This window comes from Anomaloglossus baeobatrachus, chromosome 4 (assembly GCF_048569485.1).
Source record: "Anomaloglossus baeobatrachus isolate aAnoBae1 chromosome 4, aAnoBae1.hap1, whole genome shotgun sequence".
Taxonomy (NCBI): domain Eukaryota; kingdom Metazoa; phylum Chordata; class Amphibia; order Anura; family Aromobatidae; genus Anomaloglossus; species Anomaloglossus baeobatrachus.
Window position 1 is genome coordinate 299,736,931 of NC_134356.1, and position 18,111 is coordinate 299,755,041.

Genomic DNA, 18,111 nt, shown 5'->3' on the forward strand with positions numbered 1-18,111 from the left:
AGGTGGATTAAGCGGGCTGCAGAGTTTAGGATAGATTGGAGGGGTGCAAGAGTGTTGGAAGGGAGGCCAGAGAGCAGGAGGTTTAGAATTATGAAACCTTTTCAGCAAGAAAAGCCGTCTTTGTTCACCAAAGCAGCCACCCATAGTGCATCTTTCATTTTTCAAGAAAATAATACAATATAAAATCTTTGGTAAGAAACAGAATCTTTCTGTAAAGGGAATCTGTCACCAGATTTTTGCTACCCCATCTGATAGCAGCATAATATGGATATAGAGTGCCTTATCCCAGCAATGTAATACTTATCCTGCTGCTTCCTGTAGTTTTGATATAATCACTATTTTTGAGCTCTCTATTACCCCCCCCCACACCACTGATTGACAGCTTTCTGTGTCTACTATGCATAAGCTGACAATCCATGGTAGGGGTGTGCTTATGCAGAGCTGATAGATTCCAAGGCAACAAGTTTACAAGCCCTCTAGTGATAATCTTTTGAAGATAAAACAGTGATTTTTTTTTTCAAACTTACAGCAAACAGCCCAGTAAGTGACACACCACTGGAATCAAGCTCTCTGCTTCTACATTATGCTTCCTTGATATTAGGTGCAAAAACCTGGTGACAGATTCCCTTTAAGTCAGTTTTATAAATCAGCCTCTTCATATTGGTTTACATGTTTGGCCTGCTCATTGATTTCTTTTAGATTACATAACACTTTCAACTGATCCATCATAACATTGAATTCTTTCACATTTATTAGCCCAGGATAATGGTCGAATGAAAAACGTTAATTATCCTCATCAGTTTTTTGCCAATAATGTCCACAAAAGGGTGGGTGTGGGAATCCTCATTAAAAGCTCTGTAGCCTTCCAGCTTGAGAGGGTGGTGGGGGATATTGAGGGGAGATATGACATTTTAATCTGTCTACTAAACAATGTGCAATTCACAATTGCTTCAGTGTATGCCGCCAATGTGGGTCAATTAAAATTCATACTTAAATTTTGGAGACTTTTAAGGGAGTAGCCAAGGGTTCCTCAGTGATATGGGGAGACTTTAATGTCCCTATGTGTAAATCCCTAGATTGTTCCCACCAAGCCCCGGCCAGAAAGGAGATGGGCAACCTGATCCGTGAGTTTCGTTTTCATGATATATGGCGATATGCTCATGTGCCGCCCCCGTGCCAGCATCCGCCGCTACTCGGATCCGGACCTTCTAAGGGGGGTGGCTCGAGGGTCTCATACGCCTCCAGCGCACGGTACGTACGGGTCGATAGAGCCATTTGGTATCTATTCCCACCACATCGCGGGATATACGCAGCTACTGAGGCGTCGACACCGGGGCTGCTCTCATCAGTCTCCTCCGATTCTGAGCTGGCGGCTAAGGGGTCTTCTAGGCTGGGCGCCATTCCCGTTGTGGCCGGGTGGAATCCCGGAGCCGACATCCTTCCTGTGTCAGGCGGGTCACCGCCAGCTGCTACACGGGAATCACTACCGGAGTCAGGGATCCACCGCTCCTGCGATCGGATCGGGAGCTGCAGCTTCCTCACCAACTGCTTCTTTCATGGGCTCTGCCACTCCAGCGGTCGGCGCGGCTCCAGCATCAGGTTTTGGAGCATCTTCCCGCTTCTCCCCCTTGGTCTTTTTCCAGCACTCTCTTTTTCAGCTTGTTAGTTTCGTTTTACGACCTCGGGGTTCACCCTCCGGCAGTGTTCCCAGGGGGCGGGGCTTCGGCTTCGCACCCTTTTCTCGGGGAAGAAGATGCTGAGCTGCAGTTTTCAAGCTCAAAAAGGGCGGCAAAAATAGAGACTTCTGAAAATTTTTCAACGGATCACCACTGACTGTCCAATTCAAGGCGCACTTGCACCAGGTAAGTGGATGGGTAAGTATCCTGTTCATGACGCCAAATTTCGGGCTGTGCCACCCCCGTGCCAGCAGCCGCCGCTGCTCGGATCCGGACCTTCTAAGGGGGGGTGGCTCGAGAGTCTCCGGACCCGGGGGTCTCGTGGACACGCCGAATAAAAGGGGGGAATATAGATGTACGGGCTAGGCCGTATTAAGTTTGTGACGCCACCCACGGTGTGTGGTGAGGTGGGACACCACCGCTGCCCTTATGGGGCACCCGGGGGAGATGTAGTGGCAGCTGGATGTTAACCCCTCTGTGGGTAGGGGTGGTTGCCCCGGGGCCCGGTGTCTTTGTGCAGGGTATGGCGATGGCAAGGGCCGGCACGCCTGAGCAGACAGGGGGATGTTTGGTTACTCACAGTAAATGAATCACACGAGTCCTTTGCTAAACCAAAGGTGCTGGTGGCCGGCCACCGCGGCTGGTTGCATTCAGGTCCCCCACCCAGGCTGGTGCTCACTGTCCTTTTCCTCTGCACTACTTTTGTGAATGGTGGACTACCTGGTCTGGAACTCAGGAGTCCACTCCCGGCTGGATGTGGCCTAAGGAGCCGTGCCAGCAGACGCTGGCCCGTGGGATCTATAGGCCCTGGCGGTGACCTCCTATCCCTTTCGGTGGGCTGTTGTCTTTTATGAGGACTTTAGGTGGGACAGGACCTCTAGTCCTGGCCTCAATCGGTTAATTAACCAGGCCGCTGGTTTCCGGTCCTGGCTTCAGGTTCCGAGTACCCCCCTTTGTGCTCCGGTTTCAGGGTCAGTTCCCCGTGTCGGTACCGGCGGGCTATAACCCTGTCCCGGTCCACCTCGGTTCTGCCGAGCCGTCTTCCCGTCTCCTGCTGACGGAGACCACTCTCTGCTACCTAGCCAAAGGCACCAGGGCTCCAACCCTGGTACCGTTCAACTTGAACCTCCTCTGCTGGAGCTACACCTAGCTCCAGCCCACACTCCTCTCAACTTGAACTACAAACTGTTTCTGATGCTGAACTGCTTGTTTTCCCACCCCGGACTGTCTAGACCCCTGGGTGGGCGTGTCCAACTGCCTGGTCCCTTCTACTGGTGTGTCTATCTTTCCCTAAGGGGGGGTGACTAGGGTTTCAGGTCGGTTGTGTGTTACCTAGGTGAAGGAAGGTGTTATGGGGGCCTATCTGTGACTACCTGGTTTTGCCAGGGCGTCACACTCAAGCAGGAGAGAGAGACTTAATGCCCTCTTAATGCCCCCCTTACTGAGGAGGAAGTAGTTTGGGTTATTAATTCCTCTAAGAGACTTTCTGCCCCCGGGCCAGACGTTTTTTCTAATTCTTACTACCGCCAGTTTGCGCACATTTTGGCTCCATTTTTGGTTAGAACGTTCTCACTATGGAGGGACTCATCTGATATCCAATCTGAAAGCTTGGCTGCGTCAATCACTACTATTTCTAAACCGGGGAAGTCTCCAACCTCTCCCGGTAACTTCAGACCTATCTCTCTTTTGAATTGTGATGTGAAGTTATTTGCAAAAGTCTGGGCTGATAGACTCCTCTCGCTTTTGCCGGCCCTGGTCTCCCCTGACCAAGTGGGATTTGTCCCAGGTACGCAGGATAGAGATGGCACTAGAAGACTGATTGATTTGATGGATTTTCTTGAGTCCAGTGGTACCCCCGGTGTATTCCTGTCTCTAGATGCGGAAAAAGCGTTTAACAGGGTGCACTGGGGCTATGTGGATGCCGTTTTGAACACATTTGGTTTCTCTGGTTATATAAAGAATGCTAATATGGCCTTATACAAAAAAACAAATGCTTCAGTCTGTGCAGCAGACTTCTATTCTGATAGATTTGATTTGACTAATGGGACCCGCCAGGGTTGCCCCCTTTCTCCTATAATTTCTGCTTTAGTCATGAGCCCCTGGCGGAGTCCATTAGTCTCAACCCGGAAATCTCTGGGGTTAAAATAGGCCCTGTAGCACATAAGATCCGTCTATATGCAGACAATGTAATACTCTCTTGCACTGACAGTGAAAGATCATTGATAGGGATCAAAAACGCTCTCCTTGAATTCTCTAGAATTTCATATTACAAGGTAAACGAAGGAAAATCGGTTCTCTTCTCAGTTAATGTTCCACCATCTGTTAGAGATAGAATTTCCTCACTTGTCCCATATACTTGGGCCCTGGATGGCTTTTCATACCGGGGCTAAAGATTTGTAAACTTTCCAATATTGTGAAACAGAATTTTAATACTCTGCTTGATTTCATTCGAAAGGACATAGACAATCAAATACATTTACCCCTTTCCTGGATGGCACGCATTCAGATAGTTAAGATGATGTTCCTACCTGTCAGGGCCGGGCGGTCGGGCAGACCCAGGAGGTGGATCCACTGGGCCGAACTCTAAGATGGTGGTAGGGAGTCCGGTAGCTGAAGCACTGATGGGCAGCAGAACAGTCCGTGCAAGTGAAGGTAGCGGAGGAGTCCCTGGGACCACGGAGTCACAGATGGCAGTCCGGGTGACGTAGCTCAGGTTCGGAAGCCAAGATGATGTCAGGCGGGGTCCGGAACCTTTGGAGCAAGATGACGGGTCACCGCAGGGATCCGAGATGGTACGGACTGTCAGATGGCAGACGGACAGCGTGCGGGGCTCGGGATTCAGCAGGACTGGATGGCGAGGCGGGATCAGCTCTAGAAGAGAGATACGTAAGTATGGCAGGAAAACACAAGGAGACCTGACTCCTAGCTCAGAAAACACGAAGATCAGGCCCCGCCCCCTTGGACAAGAACCCCCTTTATACCCCGTACCTGTCTAACCTCATTTCCTGTTAATGGGCGCTGGCCCTTTAAGAAAGGGTCAGTGACCGCGCGCGCGCCCTAATGCGCATGCGCGCGGCCCGGGTGCCAGAAGCCAGGGAAGGAGGCTGAGAGGAGGACGCAGGGGAGCCGGCCAGGGCCTGGGAGGCCGTCGGGCGCCGGGATCGGCGGCCAGGGAGCCTAGGAAGGACGGGCACAAGAGACTGGGACGCGGGGAGCGTGGCAGGTGAGCCGGGGAGCGGGACAGGAGACCCGGGAAGGGGAGCCGAGGACCCGGGGAGCGTGACAGTACCCCCCTCCCCACGCCCCCCTCCCCGCAACCGGGACATGAAGGCACGGATCAGAGGAGAGCCCACGTTCTCCCTGGGTTCCCAGGATCTATCCTCAGGACCATACCCCTCCCAGTCCACCAGGAAGAACTGCCGGCCACGAACAGTCTTCATGGCCACGATATCCCTTACCGCATAGATGTCGTCCTCAGCAATAGGAGGAGGAGCCGGACTGGCAGCAGCGGAGAAGGGACCAAGGAACACCGGCTTGAGTAGAGAGACGTGGAAGGAGTTGGGTATTTTCATCGTGGTCGGAAGCCTCAGTTTGTAGGAGACCTCATTGATCTTGCTGAGGACCTTAAACGGCCCGATGTAGCGAGGACCCAGCTTGTAGGAAGGTATCTTCAGTCGGATGTACTGGGAAGCAAGCCAGACCAGGTCACCAGGAGAGAAACACGGAGGGTCTAGACGCCTTTTGTCAGCGTGTTTCTTCATCCGCTGGGAAGCGCGCCCAAGGGACGCCTTGACAGAGTCCCAAATGGTAGCGAAGTCACGGGCTACAGTATCAGCAGCAGGGACATCCGAAGAAGGGGATATAGGCAACGGGACGGAAGGCTGCAGTCCGTAAACGACATGGAAGGGAGATTTGGAGGACGACTCACTGACGTGGTGGTTATGGGAGAATTCAGCCCAAGGCAGAAGCGTGGACCAGTCGTCGTGATGGGCGTTGACATAGTGACGTAAGAAGGAGGTCAAGATTTGATTGACCCTTTCCACTTGGCCATTAGACTGAGGATGGTAAGCGGAAGAAAAGTCCAGAGTCACTCCCAGATGTTTGCAGAGAGCCCTCCAGAAGCGGGAGGTGAACTGAGTTCCTCTGTCGGACACGATGTGGGAAGGAAAGCCATGCAAGCGGAAGATATGTTGTATATAGGCTTCCGCGAGTTCCTGAGCAGAGGGCAGTCCGGGCATAGGGACGAAGTGAGCCATTTTGGAGAACCGATCCACCACGACCCATATGACTGTGTGTCCGGATGATACTGGCAAGTCCGTAATAAAGTCCATCGCTATGTGTTGCCATGGAACTGAGGGTATCGGCAGAGGCAGAAGACGGCCATAGGGCAGGTGTTTGGGCGTCTTGTTCCTGGCACAAGAGGGGCAGGCAGAGACAAAGGCGGCAACGTCCGTGCGAAGGGATGGCCACCAGTAATGGCGTACAATCGCACCCCATGTTCTCTTCTGGCCTGCATGGCCGGCTGTTTTCGAGGCATGACCCCAGTGTAACACTTTTTGCCTGTCGGTCTCAGAGACATAGGTCTTCCCGGGTGGTATCTGGGCCAGAGTGACAGGAGCCACCGGAACAATCTTGCTAGGAGAGATGATAGGTTGGGTAGTCTCTTCCTCCTGCTCCAGAGGCATGAGAGACCTAGACAAGGCATCAGCGCGTATATTCTTGTCTGCGGGTCGGAAGTGAAGCTGGAAGTCAAACCTGGCAAAGAATAAGGACCACCTGGCTTGTCGTGGGTTCAGTCGCTGAGCGGACCGCAGGTATTCCAGGTTCTTGTGGTCCGTGTAGATAATCACAGGGTACACTGCTCCTTCCAGGAGGTAGCGCCACTCCTCCAGAGCCAGTTTGACCGCCAATAGTTCTCGGTCACCGATGGTGTAATTACGTTCAGGTGCTGAGAAGCTTTTAGAGAAGAAACCGCAAGTCACCATCTTCCCGGAGGAGGATTTTTGCATGAGCACTGCTCCGGCTCCTGAGGAGGAGGCATCTACCTCTAAGGTGAACTGGCGGTTTAACTCCGGTCGGTGGAGTACAGGAGAGGAGGCGAATGCTCGCTTCAGGGAGCAAAACGCGGCGTCGGCCGCAGGTGACCAGTCCTTTGGATTAGCCTCCTTTTTGGTCAGAGCGGAGAGAGGAGCAGTCAGGGCGGAGAAGTGAGGGATAAACTGGCGGTAGTAGTTGGCAAATCCCAGGAACCGTTGGATTGCCTTCAGTCCAGACGGGGGAGGCCAGTGGAGGATGGAGGAGACCTTCTTTGGATCCATCTGCAGCCCAGTACCCGAGATGATGTATCCCAGGAAAGGAAGAGAAGACTGCTCAAAGACGCACTTTTCATATTTGGCGTAGAGACGATTCTCTCTCAGTCTTTGTAGAACCAGCTTTACGTTCTCTCTGTGGGTCTGGAGGTCCGGAGAGAAGACAAGGATGTCATCCAGATACACTACTACACATACGTAGAGGAGGTCCCGGAAAATGTCGTTCACCAGTTCTTGGAATACGGCAGGAGCGTTACACAGACCGAAGGGCATCACGCAGTATTCATAGTGCCCATCGCGAGTATTAAACGCGGTCTTCCATTCGTCTCCAGAGCGGATACGAACTAGGTTGTAGGCACCCCGAAGATCCAGTTTGGTGAACACACGGGCTCCTCTGAGCCGATCGAATAATTCGGGGATGAGCGGTAGGGGGTACTTGTTTTTTATGGTAATCTGATTCAAGCCCCGGTAGTCAATGCATGGGCGTAGGTCACCCTCTTTCTTCTTAACGAAGAAGAAGCCTGCTCCCGCAGGAGAGGAGGATCTCCGGATGAATCCCTTTGCCAGGCTTTCCGTGATGTAGGTGGACATGGCCCTGGTTTCGGCTGGAGACAACGGATATATCCGTCCTCGAGGTGGTGTTGTTCCTGGGAGCAGGTCGATGGCGCAATCGTAGGGACGGTGTGGCGGAAGTACCTCGGACTCCTTCTTGTCAAAAACGTCCGCGAAGGACCAATAGGCCGAGGGCAGACCCGGTAGGTACTCAGGAACCGGAGGTCGTCGGACTGGTTGTATAGACTTTATACATCTTTCATGACAGGCAGAGCCCCAACGGGTGATTTCGCCAGTACCCCAGCTGACTGATGGTTCGTGTGTTCGCAACCAAGGAAGTCCCAGCAGGATTTGATGGGACATGTGTGGAAGGACGTAGAGAGAGATGTTCTCGGTGTGCAGAGCACCGATACGCAGTTCCACCGGCTTGGTGATCCAGGAGATGGTATCAGAGAGGGGTCTCCCATCCACCGAGGCAATCAGTAGGGGCTTCTCGAGTAGAGTAACAGGCAGCTGGTATTTGTCCACCGTGGCCTGCTGGATAAAATTGCCTGCTGCTCCGGAGTCGAGGTATGCCTCAGCCGTGAAGCGCGTCTCTCCTGTTGATACTTGTACCGTCCACATAACTGGGTCTGAGAGAGTCCCAGCACCTAGGGTGGCCTCTCCTACCAACCCTAGGCTTTGGAGTTTCCCGGCCTTTCCGGACAGGAGCGTAGGAGATGTGTGCCCTCTCCGCAGTAAAAGCAGAGGCCCTTGGCGAGCCGCTCTGCTCGACGTTGGTCAGACTGTCGTACTCGGTCAACCTGCATGGGTTCGTGGACAGGAATCCCAGCTGTTGATGACTGTGGCACAGAGGATTTCTGTGGCGGGGAGGAGTGCCGTACCGCACGTCGCTCACGAACCAGCTCTTTGGAGCGCTCCTGAAAACGAATGTCCACTCGAGTGGCTAGGGCAATCAGGGCATCTAGGGTGGAGGGCACGTCACGACCCGCTAACTCATCTTTGATGCGACTCGAAAGTCCTTCCCAGAAGGCGGCTGTCAGGGCCTCATTATTCCACCCGAGTTCAGAAGCCAAAGTGCGGAAACGGATGGCGTATTGGCCCACCGTCAGTGTTCCTTGACGTAGGCGGAGAAGTGATGAAGCAGACGCAGAGGCGCGTCCCGGCTCGTCAAAGGTACTGCGAAAGGCCTGCAGGAACTCTTGAAGATCCTTGGTCATGGGGTCCTCCTTCTCCCACAAGGGGTTCATCCACGCCAGTGCCTCGCCCTCCAGGTGAGACATGATGAAGGCGACCTTGGCTTGGTCGGAGGCAAACAGATGTGGCAGCTGCGTGAAATGAAGGGAACATTGGTTTATGAAGCCCCTGCAGGTCTTGGGATCTCCAGCATAACGAGGTGGTGACGCCAAACGGAGTCGGGAGGCATCCGACGCGGCTGCCACTGGTGCGGGAGCCGTGGATTGCCTAGTGGGGGACCTGGTTGCCGCAGGCGTCATTGATGCTTGTAACGTGTACAGGCGGGTGTCCACGGAGGTCATAAATTGCAGCATGCGGGTCTGGACTTCACGCTGGCGTTGGAGTTCCTCTTGCAGGGCCAATAGTGCTGCAGCGGGATCCATGGCCTGATCTTACTGTCAGGGCCGGGCGGTCGGGCAGACCCAGGAGGTGGATCCACTGGGCCGAACTCTAAGATGGTGGTAGGGAGTCCGGTAGCTGAAGCACTGATGGGCAGCAGAACAGTCCGTGCAAGTGAAGGTAGCGGAGGAGTCCCTGGGACCACGGAGTCACAGATGGCAGTCCGGGTGACGTAGCTCAGGTTCGGAAGCCAAGATGATGTCAGGCGGGGTCCGGAACCTTTGGAGCAAGATGACGGGTCACCGCAGGGATCCGAGATGGTACGGACTGTCAGATGGCAGACGGACAGCGTGCGGGGCTCGGGATTCAGCAGGACTGGATGGCGAGGCGGGATCAGCTCTAGAAGAGAGATACGTAAGTATGGCAGGAAAACACAAGGAGACCTGACTCCTAGCTCAGAAAACACGAAGATCAGGCCCCGCCCCCTTGGACAAGAACCCCCTTTATACCCCGTACCTGTCTAACCTCATTTCCTGTTAATGGGCGCTGGCCCTTTAAGAAAGGGTCAGTGACCGCGCGCGCGCCCTAATGCGCATGCGCGCGGCCCGGGTGCCAGAAGCCAGGGAAGGAGGCTGAGAGGAGGACGCAGGGGAGCCGGCCAGGGCCTGGGAGGCCGTCGGGCGCCGGGATCGGCGGCCAGGGAGCCTAGGAAGGACGGGCACAAGAGACTGGGACGCGGGGAGCGTGGCAGGTGAGCCGGGGAGCGGGACAGGAGACCCGGGAAGGGGAGCCGAGGACCCGGGGAGCGTGACACTACCAAAGATTATCTATTTATTCCGCTGTCTTCCCTTGAGGTTGCAACGTAGCATAAAAACTACCTTTATTTATATCGTTAAAAGAGCAACGTTGGTTACTCAAATACACTTTCAACAAATACACCAAGCCATCACTATCTTAGGTGATCACACCATGGCCACCTCAGTTAGCCAAATAGAGGGAACCAACCATCAGGGGTCCCTAATAGTGATGGCCACTAAATAACAAACACAAGAGAAAAACCAAACAAACATAAACAATAAGTGATGTTGCTATAGGCAAAGGACAGTGGTCCAATTGACAAAAAAACACAACAAACGAAATAATACCTAAAAAAGCAAAAAAGTATATATTCAATTTGCTGACAATGGTCAGAAATAAGTATACTCAGCTATGCAATAACTTCTAGGCATAAATATAAAAGGAATGGTCTCACCCAATCCCTTTCCTGGAAGGTCATGCAGTCTCTTGATCCTGAGTTGTCCGCCAATATCTGGCCCTAACACTCCATGGATACAAAAAAATGAAAAGACTGCTGCCCCAAACTTCCGTCCTAACAAGGACGGACCACAACTAGGTCTCAAGCTGGACCCCTATGCTGACCCTGATGACATCCCGACGTCCCGACGCGTTTCGTCACTCGGACTCCTCAGGGGACATAATAGTCGTCAGTCAGGTCCTTACTGCCAGCCTTCACCCATTCATAGTGTCAGAGATTCTGGCGTGGTCAAAACTGGGGTCATTTAAACACATGAGGCATCTCATTGCTCCAATCAGGAGGTGCAGCTCACCTGGTGTTTATTTAGTCAGAATAATGTGGATCCCTCCACGTGGGTTTAGAATCAAATGTGTGGTAATGCCCCCTACGTGATGTCACAGGCGTTCCACCCAGGTAACGCCCATGACATCCGGCAGTGCCGATCCAATCAGAGCCCTGTTAAATAAGTAACTTAGTTACATTCCTTCCGATATGTTACCAACCAGGAAGTATACGGCCATTCCAGGTGCACATCCGGAATCCCCTCCACGTCACCTCCGGTCAGCCGCATCACTCATCCCAGCCGGGGAGGCACATCTCGTGTGCACCGGTAATGGAAGGGAGGGACTTCCTGTGACCCAGAATCATGTGAACGCGAGTATCCCTCACGTCACTTCCGGCCCATCACGTTAATCACTGCATATCCGGGCGCATCTCCCACCCACAGCCGCCTGGGAAGGAGAGACTTCCTGTTTACCAGGATCATGTGGCCGGATGTATGCATCAGAGCGATACCTCACGTTACGTCCCGCGTCATGTTTACTGTAAAGAAGGGGGAGGATCCCCCCATCCAGAGTAACATGGCCGGTGCACGTGACAGTGCTATAGCGCACGTAACCTCCTACCCCAGGTGTCCGTCAAAGGTGCGGAGGAGGGGTCATGCGCAGAAACATGTACCCAATATGTCTCTATTATTGCAGTCACAGCACAACATCAAATAGACAGCGGGGACATATTTAGGAGCTCATCACTAAAAGTTAAAGAGCCCCACCACACATGCGTAAAGACACAAACCACACTCTTCAGAAATAATCAGATCCACAAAGTGTTGTTAATTTACCACAATCGTATGTACCTGCAAACTTGTAAATACACCCGAAAATTCTGTGATAAATGATAAATAGGCATAATACTGGTGCCATAACCTGCATGATGAATAAAATGGGAGAAAATAATATTTTTCCCATAAATTCATATAGTAGGCACCAAGAAGGACAGGGGAATAGTAGATAGCAGGAATACACCCTCAATGGACTAAATAAAACTGCTGAATAGTAATTGCTCATTTAGACCCTTGGGGGAGAGGGTTTCCAGTTGGAAGATCCACCTTGTCTCCCTTTGCAAGATGAATCGATCCCAGTCCCCCCCTCTTTTGGGTCTAAAGACTTTGTCAATTCCAGTAAACCTCAGGACACGTACATCTCCACCATGTTTTTCGGTGACGTGCCTAGCCACCGCAGTATCCCTGCGATGTAGAACATCCCCAAGATGTTCGCCTATCCTCCGTCTGAACTCACGAATAGTTTTCCCGACATATTCTAGGCCACAATCACAGTCAATCTTGTAAATAACGCCCTGTGTGCGGCAGTTGATAAAGTGCCGGATGACATACTCTCTCGCGTTTACATTGCTTCTAAATGTCTTGGTGGTCTGAATCACCGGACATGCAATGCACCCTGAACATTTGTAGCATCCCTTGACTCCCCTTGTCAGCCAATTGTCCTCGATTGACCGCACAAAATGACTATGGACCAGCCGGTCTGAGAGTGATTTCCCTCTCTTGTATGTAATTTGCGGTCTTGTCGGGAGGATTGGACACAAATCACTGTCCATTTGTAAAATGGCCCAGTGTTTGCCCAATATACGGCGTACATACTCCGCCCCGTTGTCAAAGGTGGTTATAAATCTGGTTATCCCATCCTGGGTCTCCTCTTTTTTCTTGGGGATCAAAAGTTCAGTTCTGGGTCTTTCCTTCGCCACCTCATAGGCTCTCTCAATGATGTTCTTAGGGTATCCCCTCTCATAGAACTTGACCCCCAGGTCACCCGCCTGTGCCCGGAAGTCACCTTCTCTGGAACAATTTCTTCTAATCCGAAGAAATTGTCCCTTTGGTATGCCCCTCTTTAGATGTTTCGGATGACTGCTGTCCCACCGAAGTAGGGAATTAGAAGCTGTTGGTTTATAATAGGTGCATGTCTGTAAATTCCCCACAGCGTCTTTCCGAATCAAAACATCTAGAAAGGGGAGGGACCCATTCTCCTCAAAGACGGACGTAAACTTTAGACCAATATTATTCACGTCAAGGCCCGCTACATAGTTAGATAGTTCATCCCTGTCACCATTCCAAACCACCAGGATATCATCTATGTAGCGGGCCCAGATCTCAAAGTGTAATGTCACCTCTTCCGTCTCAGACACAAAAATCATTGTCTCCTCCCACCAGCCCAGGAGCAAGTTGGCATAGGATGGGGCACACGGACTCCCCATCGCGGTGCCCCTGAGCTGGTGGTAGAAACGGCCATCGAAGAGGAAAACATTCTTGGTCAAACAAAAATCGAGGAGTCTCAAAACGAAGTCATTGTGTAGTTGATACTGAGTGCCCCTTGTCGACAAAAAATATCTCACCGCCTCCATCTACTATTCCCCTGTCCTTCTTGGTGCCTACTATATGAATTTATGGGAAAAATATTATTTTCTCCCATTTTATTCATCATGCAGGTTATGGCACCAGTATTATGCCTATTTATCATTTATCACAGAATTTTCGGGTGTATTTACAAGTTTGCAGGTACATACGATTGTGGTAAATTAACAACACTTTGTGGATCTGATTATTTCTGAAGAGTGTGGTTTGTGTCTTTACGCATGTGTGGTGGGGCTCTTTAACTTTTAGTGATGAGCTCCTAAATATGTCCCCGCTGTCTATTTGATGTTGTGCTGTGACTGCAATAATAGAGACATATTGGGTACATGTTTCTGCGCATGACCCCTCCTCCGCACCTTTGACGGACACCTGGGGTAGGAGGTTACGTGCGCTATAGCACTGTCACGTGCACCGGCCATGTTACTCTGGATGGGGGGATCCTCCCCCTTCTTTACAGTAAACATGACGCGGGACGTAACGTGAGGTATCGCTCTGATGCATACATCCGGCCACATGATCCTGGTAAACAGGAAGTCTCTCCTTCCCAGGCGGCTGTGGGTGGGAGATGCGCCCGGATATGCAGTGATTAACGTGATGGGCCGGAAGTGACGTGAGGGATACTCGCGTTCACATGATTCTGGGTCACAGGAAGTCCCTCCCTTCCATTACCGGTGCACACGAGATGTGCCTCCCCGGCTGTAATGAGTGATGCGGCTGACCGGAGGTGACGTGGAGGGGATTCCGGATGTGCACCTGGAATGGCCGTATACTTCCTGGTTGGTAACATATCGGAAGGAATGTAACTAAGTTACTTATTTAACAGGGCTCTGATTGGATCGGCACTGCCGGATGTCATGGGCGTTACCTGGGTGGAACGCCTGTGACATCACGTAGGGGGCATTACCACACATTTGATTCTAAACCCACGTGGAGGGATCCACATTATTCTGACTAAATAAACACCAGGTGAGCTGCACCTCCTGATTGGAGCAATGAGATGACTCATGTGTTTAAATGACCCCAGTTTTGACCACGCCAGAATCTCTGACACTATGAATGGGTGAAGGCTGGCAGTAAGGACCTGACTGACGACTATTATGTCCCCTGAGGAGTCCGAGTGACGAAACGCGTCGGGACGTCGGGATGTCATCAGGGTCAGCATAGGGGTCCAGCTTGAGACCTAGTTGTGGTCCGTCCTTGTTAGGACGGAAGTTTGGGGCAGCAGTCTTTTCATTTTTTTGTATCCATGGAGTGTTAGGGCCAGATATTGGCGGACAACTCAGGATCAAGAGACTGCATGACCTTCCAGGAAAGGGATTGTGTGAGACCATTCCTTTTATATTTATGCCTAGAAGTTATTGCATAGCTGAGTATACTTATTTCTGACCATTGTCAGCAAATTGAATATATACTTTTTTGCTTTTTTAGGTATTATTTCGTTTGTTGTGTTTTTTTGTCAATTGGACCACTGTCCTTTGCCTATAGCAACATCACTTATTGTTTATGTTTGTTTGGTTTTTCTCTTGTGTTTGTTATTTAGTGGCCATCACTATTAGGGACCCCTGATGGTTGGTTCCCTCTATTTGGCTAACTGAGGTGGCCATGGTGTGATCACCTAAGATAGTGATGGCTTGGTGTATTTGTTGAAAGTGTATTTGAGTAACCAACGTTGCTCTTTTAACGATATAAATAAAGGTAGTTTTTATGCTAAGTTGCACATTGAATTTGGGATTGCTGATTCATTTCACTTCCCTTGAGGTTCCCCAAGAGGTTTCTCTCTCTCCTGCAGGCAGTTGTGAGCAGATTTATTTGGGCAGGAAAGAAACCTAGGGTTCATATGTCTACCTTATTTTATAGTTATTCACATGGTGGTCTGGGGGTCCCGAATTTTTATTTGTACCATAAAGCAGCGGTTCTAGAGGCATTAAAGGAGTGGTAAGATGATTCTAGTACTCACAAATGGGAACTTATGGAGAAGTACTTAGCCCCGCGTGGGACTTTGAGATTTCTACTGGAGGCGCGAGTACTTAGTTCCTTTGCCCCCTCTCTTCCCCTGCAGACAATGAAAGTGGCATTTTCTTACTGGCCTGATCTGGTCTCTACTCATCAGGTGATTAAATTTGAGTCTATCTCTATTAGAGCCTTGGAGCTTCATATGGTTGGCCTCACATTGGGCAATTGGATGAGGAATGGTATTATAGTCATGAAACATATCCTCTTAATTCAGGAGTTGAAACCTTTCTCTGTTCTAATGGATGAACTTGGCCTTCACAGAAATAACTTCTACCAGTATCTGCAAATTCGGCATTTTTAAATTCATGTGTATCTCCCTTTTCCTGTCATAATGCTGTTTGCTCACCAATACAGCGGGTTTTTAGTTCCTCCTCCCCTCAAAAACATGGCCTCTCGGTAGTATATAAAGTGTTTAATTCCCCCGGTAATGGTCCTAAACAAGCGTATATGAGGTGCTTGGAAGGGGCTCTTGCTTTCTCCTAAACCCCAGACCAATGGTGTTCCGCTTCTGGCGACCTGCAGAAATATTCCTCCTGTATCAATCATCTTGAGCAGCTTAAGAAAGTTCACTTTGATTGGTACTACTCACCGCTGAAGAATTCCAAATTCCGTGGATTCTATCCCCAATCCTGCTGGAAGGGCTGCTCAGGTGTTGGTTCCCTAGGGCAGGTGTGGTGGGATTGCCCGCTTATCCGGCCTTTTTGGGAAGAAGTGTCTAACATTATTAATGGGGATCGGTTTACATGTATTCCCTGGCGATTTGAGACCAATTATATCACACATTCTAATAGCAGCACGTATGTGTCTGGCAGACCACTGGAGAGAAATAACTATCCCCTCAAAATTGGAAATTATCCAAAAAAATCAATAAACATTACCAATACGAGCTCCTTCTGACCTCGAATCTGTCTACCAAAAACAAAATAAGGAATTGTTGGTCCCCCTGGGTGGTGTCCAAATTCTCGTCCTTCCAGTCCTGATTGATGGTCCTGTTATTTTAATACCTATCATCCCTACACTTGCTCCCTATGGTGTAAATTGTATGCCCTAACCCTACTATGCAGAATTTTCATCTGTTATCTGTCTTTACTTTGAATTTTATTGTCCTGCTGTTATGGGATACATTTTTCAACTGTCCGCATGTTTGTTGCGGTTGTATAACCTATATTATGTAAAATCTTAATAAAAATCTATTGAAATAAAACATTGAATTCTAGTTGGTTCCAACTATCATGTTTTGTCAAGTTAAAACCTTGCCTATGTTAGTTGATATATTACATGTAGATTTTTTTTTTGTTTAAGTTAATTGTTCATGTTTCGTATCTGTTTTTTTCTTTATTTAGATTATTATTTTATTTGTATAATAAAATAATCCAAAGTCTTGGCCATTGTATCCCAAAAATGAACCTGATAGCCAGTCTATTGCATACACTCCAGATAGCTTTCTAAGGAGATTCTGGAAAAGATGAATCATGTCTGACAGATGCTTGGATGAAGTTTTAGGTGCAGAGTTTATAGTGTGGAGATAACAGTCTGTTATTGTGGCATACTGCCAGAGTGGTAATTAAAATGAAATTACATGATGTACATGATGCATCAATTGCAAAATGTATCTGGAACGAAGATGATATTATTTTATTATAATTCAAAATTTTGTGGCGTATAAATATGGCAGTCTGATCATCTACCTTTTGTGTGTGCTTTATTACCTGTAAATGAGCTGAGTAAATAGAGAAAACTCGCTTCTTAAAGGGAACCTGTCAGGTGCAATATGCCCCCGGGACCACGAGCAGTTCTGGGTGCATATTGCTAATCCTTGCCTAAGGCGGGCTTCACACGCTGCAACATCGCTAGCAATTGGTAGCGATGTTGAGCGCGATAGCACCCGCCCTCGTCGTATATGCAATATCTGGTGCTAGCTGCCGTAGCGAACATTATCGCTACGGCAGCTTCACATGCACATACCTGGTCGGCGACGTCGCTGTGACCGCCGAACAATCCCTCCTTTAAGGGGGAGGTGCGTTCGGCATCACCGAGACGTTACTAAGCGGCCGGCCAATAGAAGCGGAGAGGCAGAGATGAGCCAGACAAAATATCTCGCCCACCTTCTTCCTTCCACATTGTCGGTGGACGCAGGTAAGGAGATGTTTGTCGTTCCTGCTGCTTCACACACAGCGATGTGTGGAGCTGCAGGAACAACAAACAACATCGTATCTGCAGCAGCAGCGACATTATGGAAATGAACATGACACAAATCAGCGATATTTTATGCTTCTGCGCTTGTTCATCGTCGCACCTAAGATTTACACGTTGCGATGTCGCTACCGGAGCCGGATGTGCGTCACTAACGACGTGACCCCGACGATATATCGGTAGCGATGTCGCAACGTGTAAAGCCCGCCTAACTGTCCCTGTATCTAGTAGCATATATAAACAGATCTTTAGAAAAAGTATTTCTAAAGCGCATTATTATATGCCAATGAGGCCAGCAACTAGTCACAAGGGCGTGAGTTCCCTTGGCTAGTCAGCACCCTTACCATGTAAGCATGTTCCTGTGATGGCGGCCAGCGGATAATGGATGTGCACTGTGCATGATCGGCAGTCCCAGAACTTCCAGTCATGAGCACTATACTTCACTGAAGCCAGGAAACGTACACCCAGCATCATTTTAGTGCTCATGATTGGAAGTCCCAGGACTCCCAATCATGTGTGGAGCGCATCCATCCTCCGCCGGCTGCCATCAAGACTTAAAGCCGCTTTACACGCTAGGACATCGCTCAAGCGATCTCGTTGGGGTCACGGAATTTGTGACGCACATCTGGCCGCGTTAGCGATGTTGTTGTGTGTGACACCAATGAGCGATTTTGAATCATCGCAAAAACGTGCAAAATCGCTAATCAGTGACATGCCCCCCTATTCCCAATTATCGTTGCTGTTGCAGGTACGATGTTGTTCGTCGTTCCTGCGGCAGCACACATCGCTACGTGT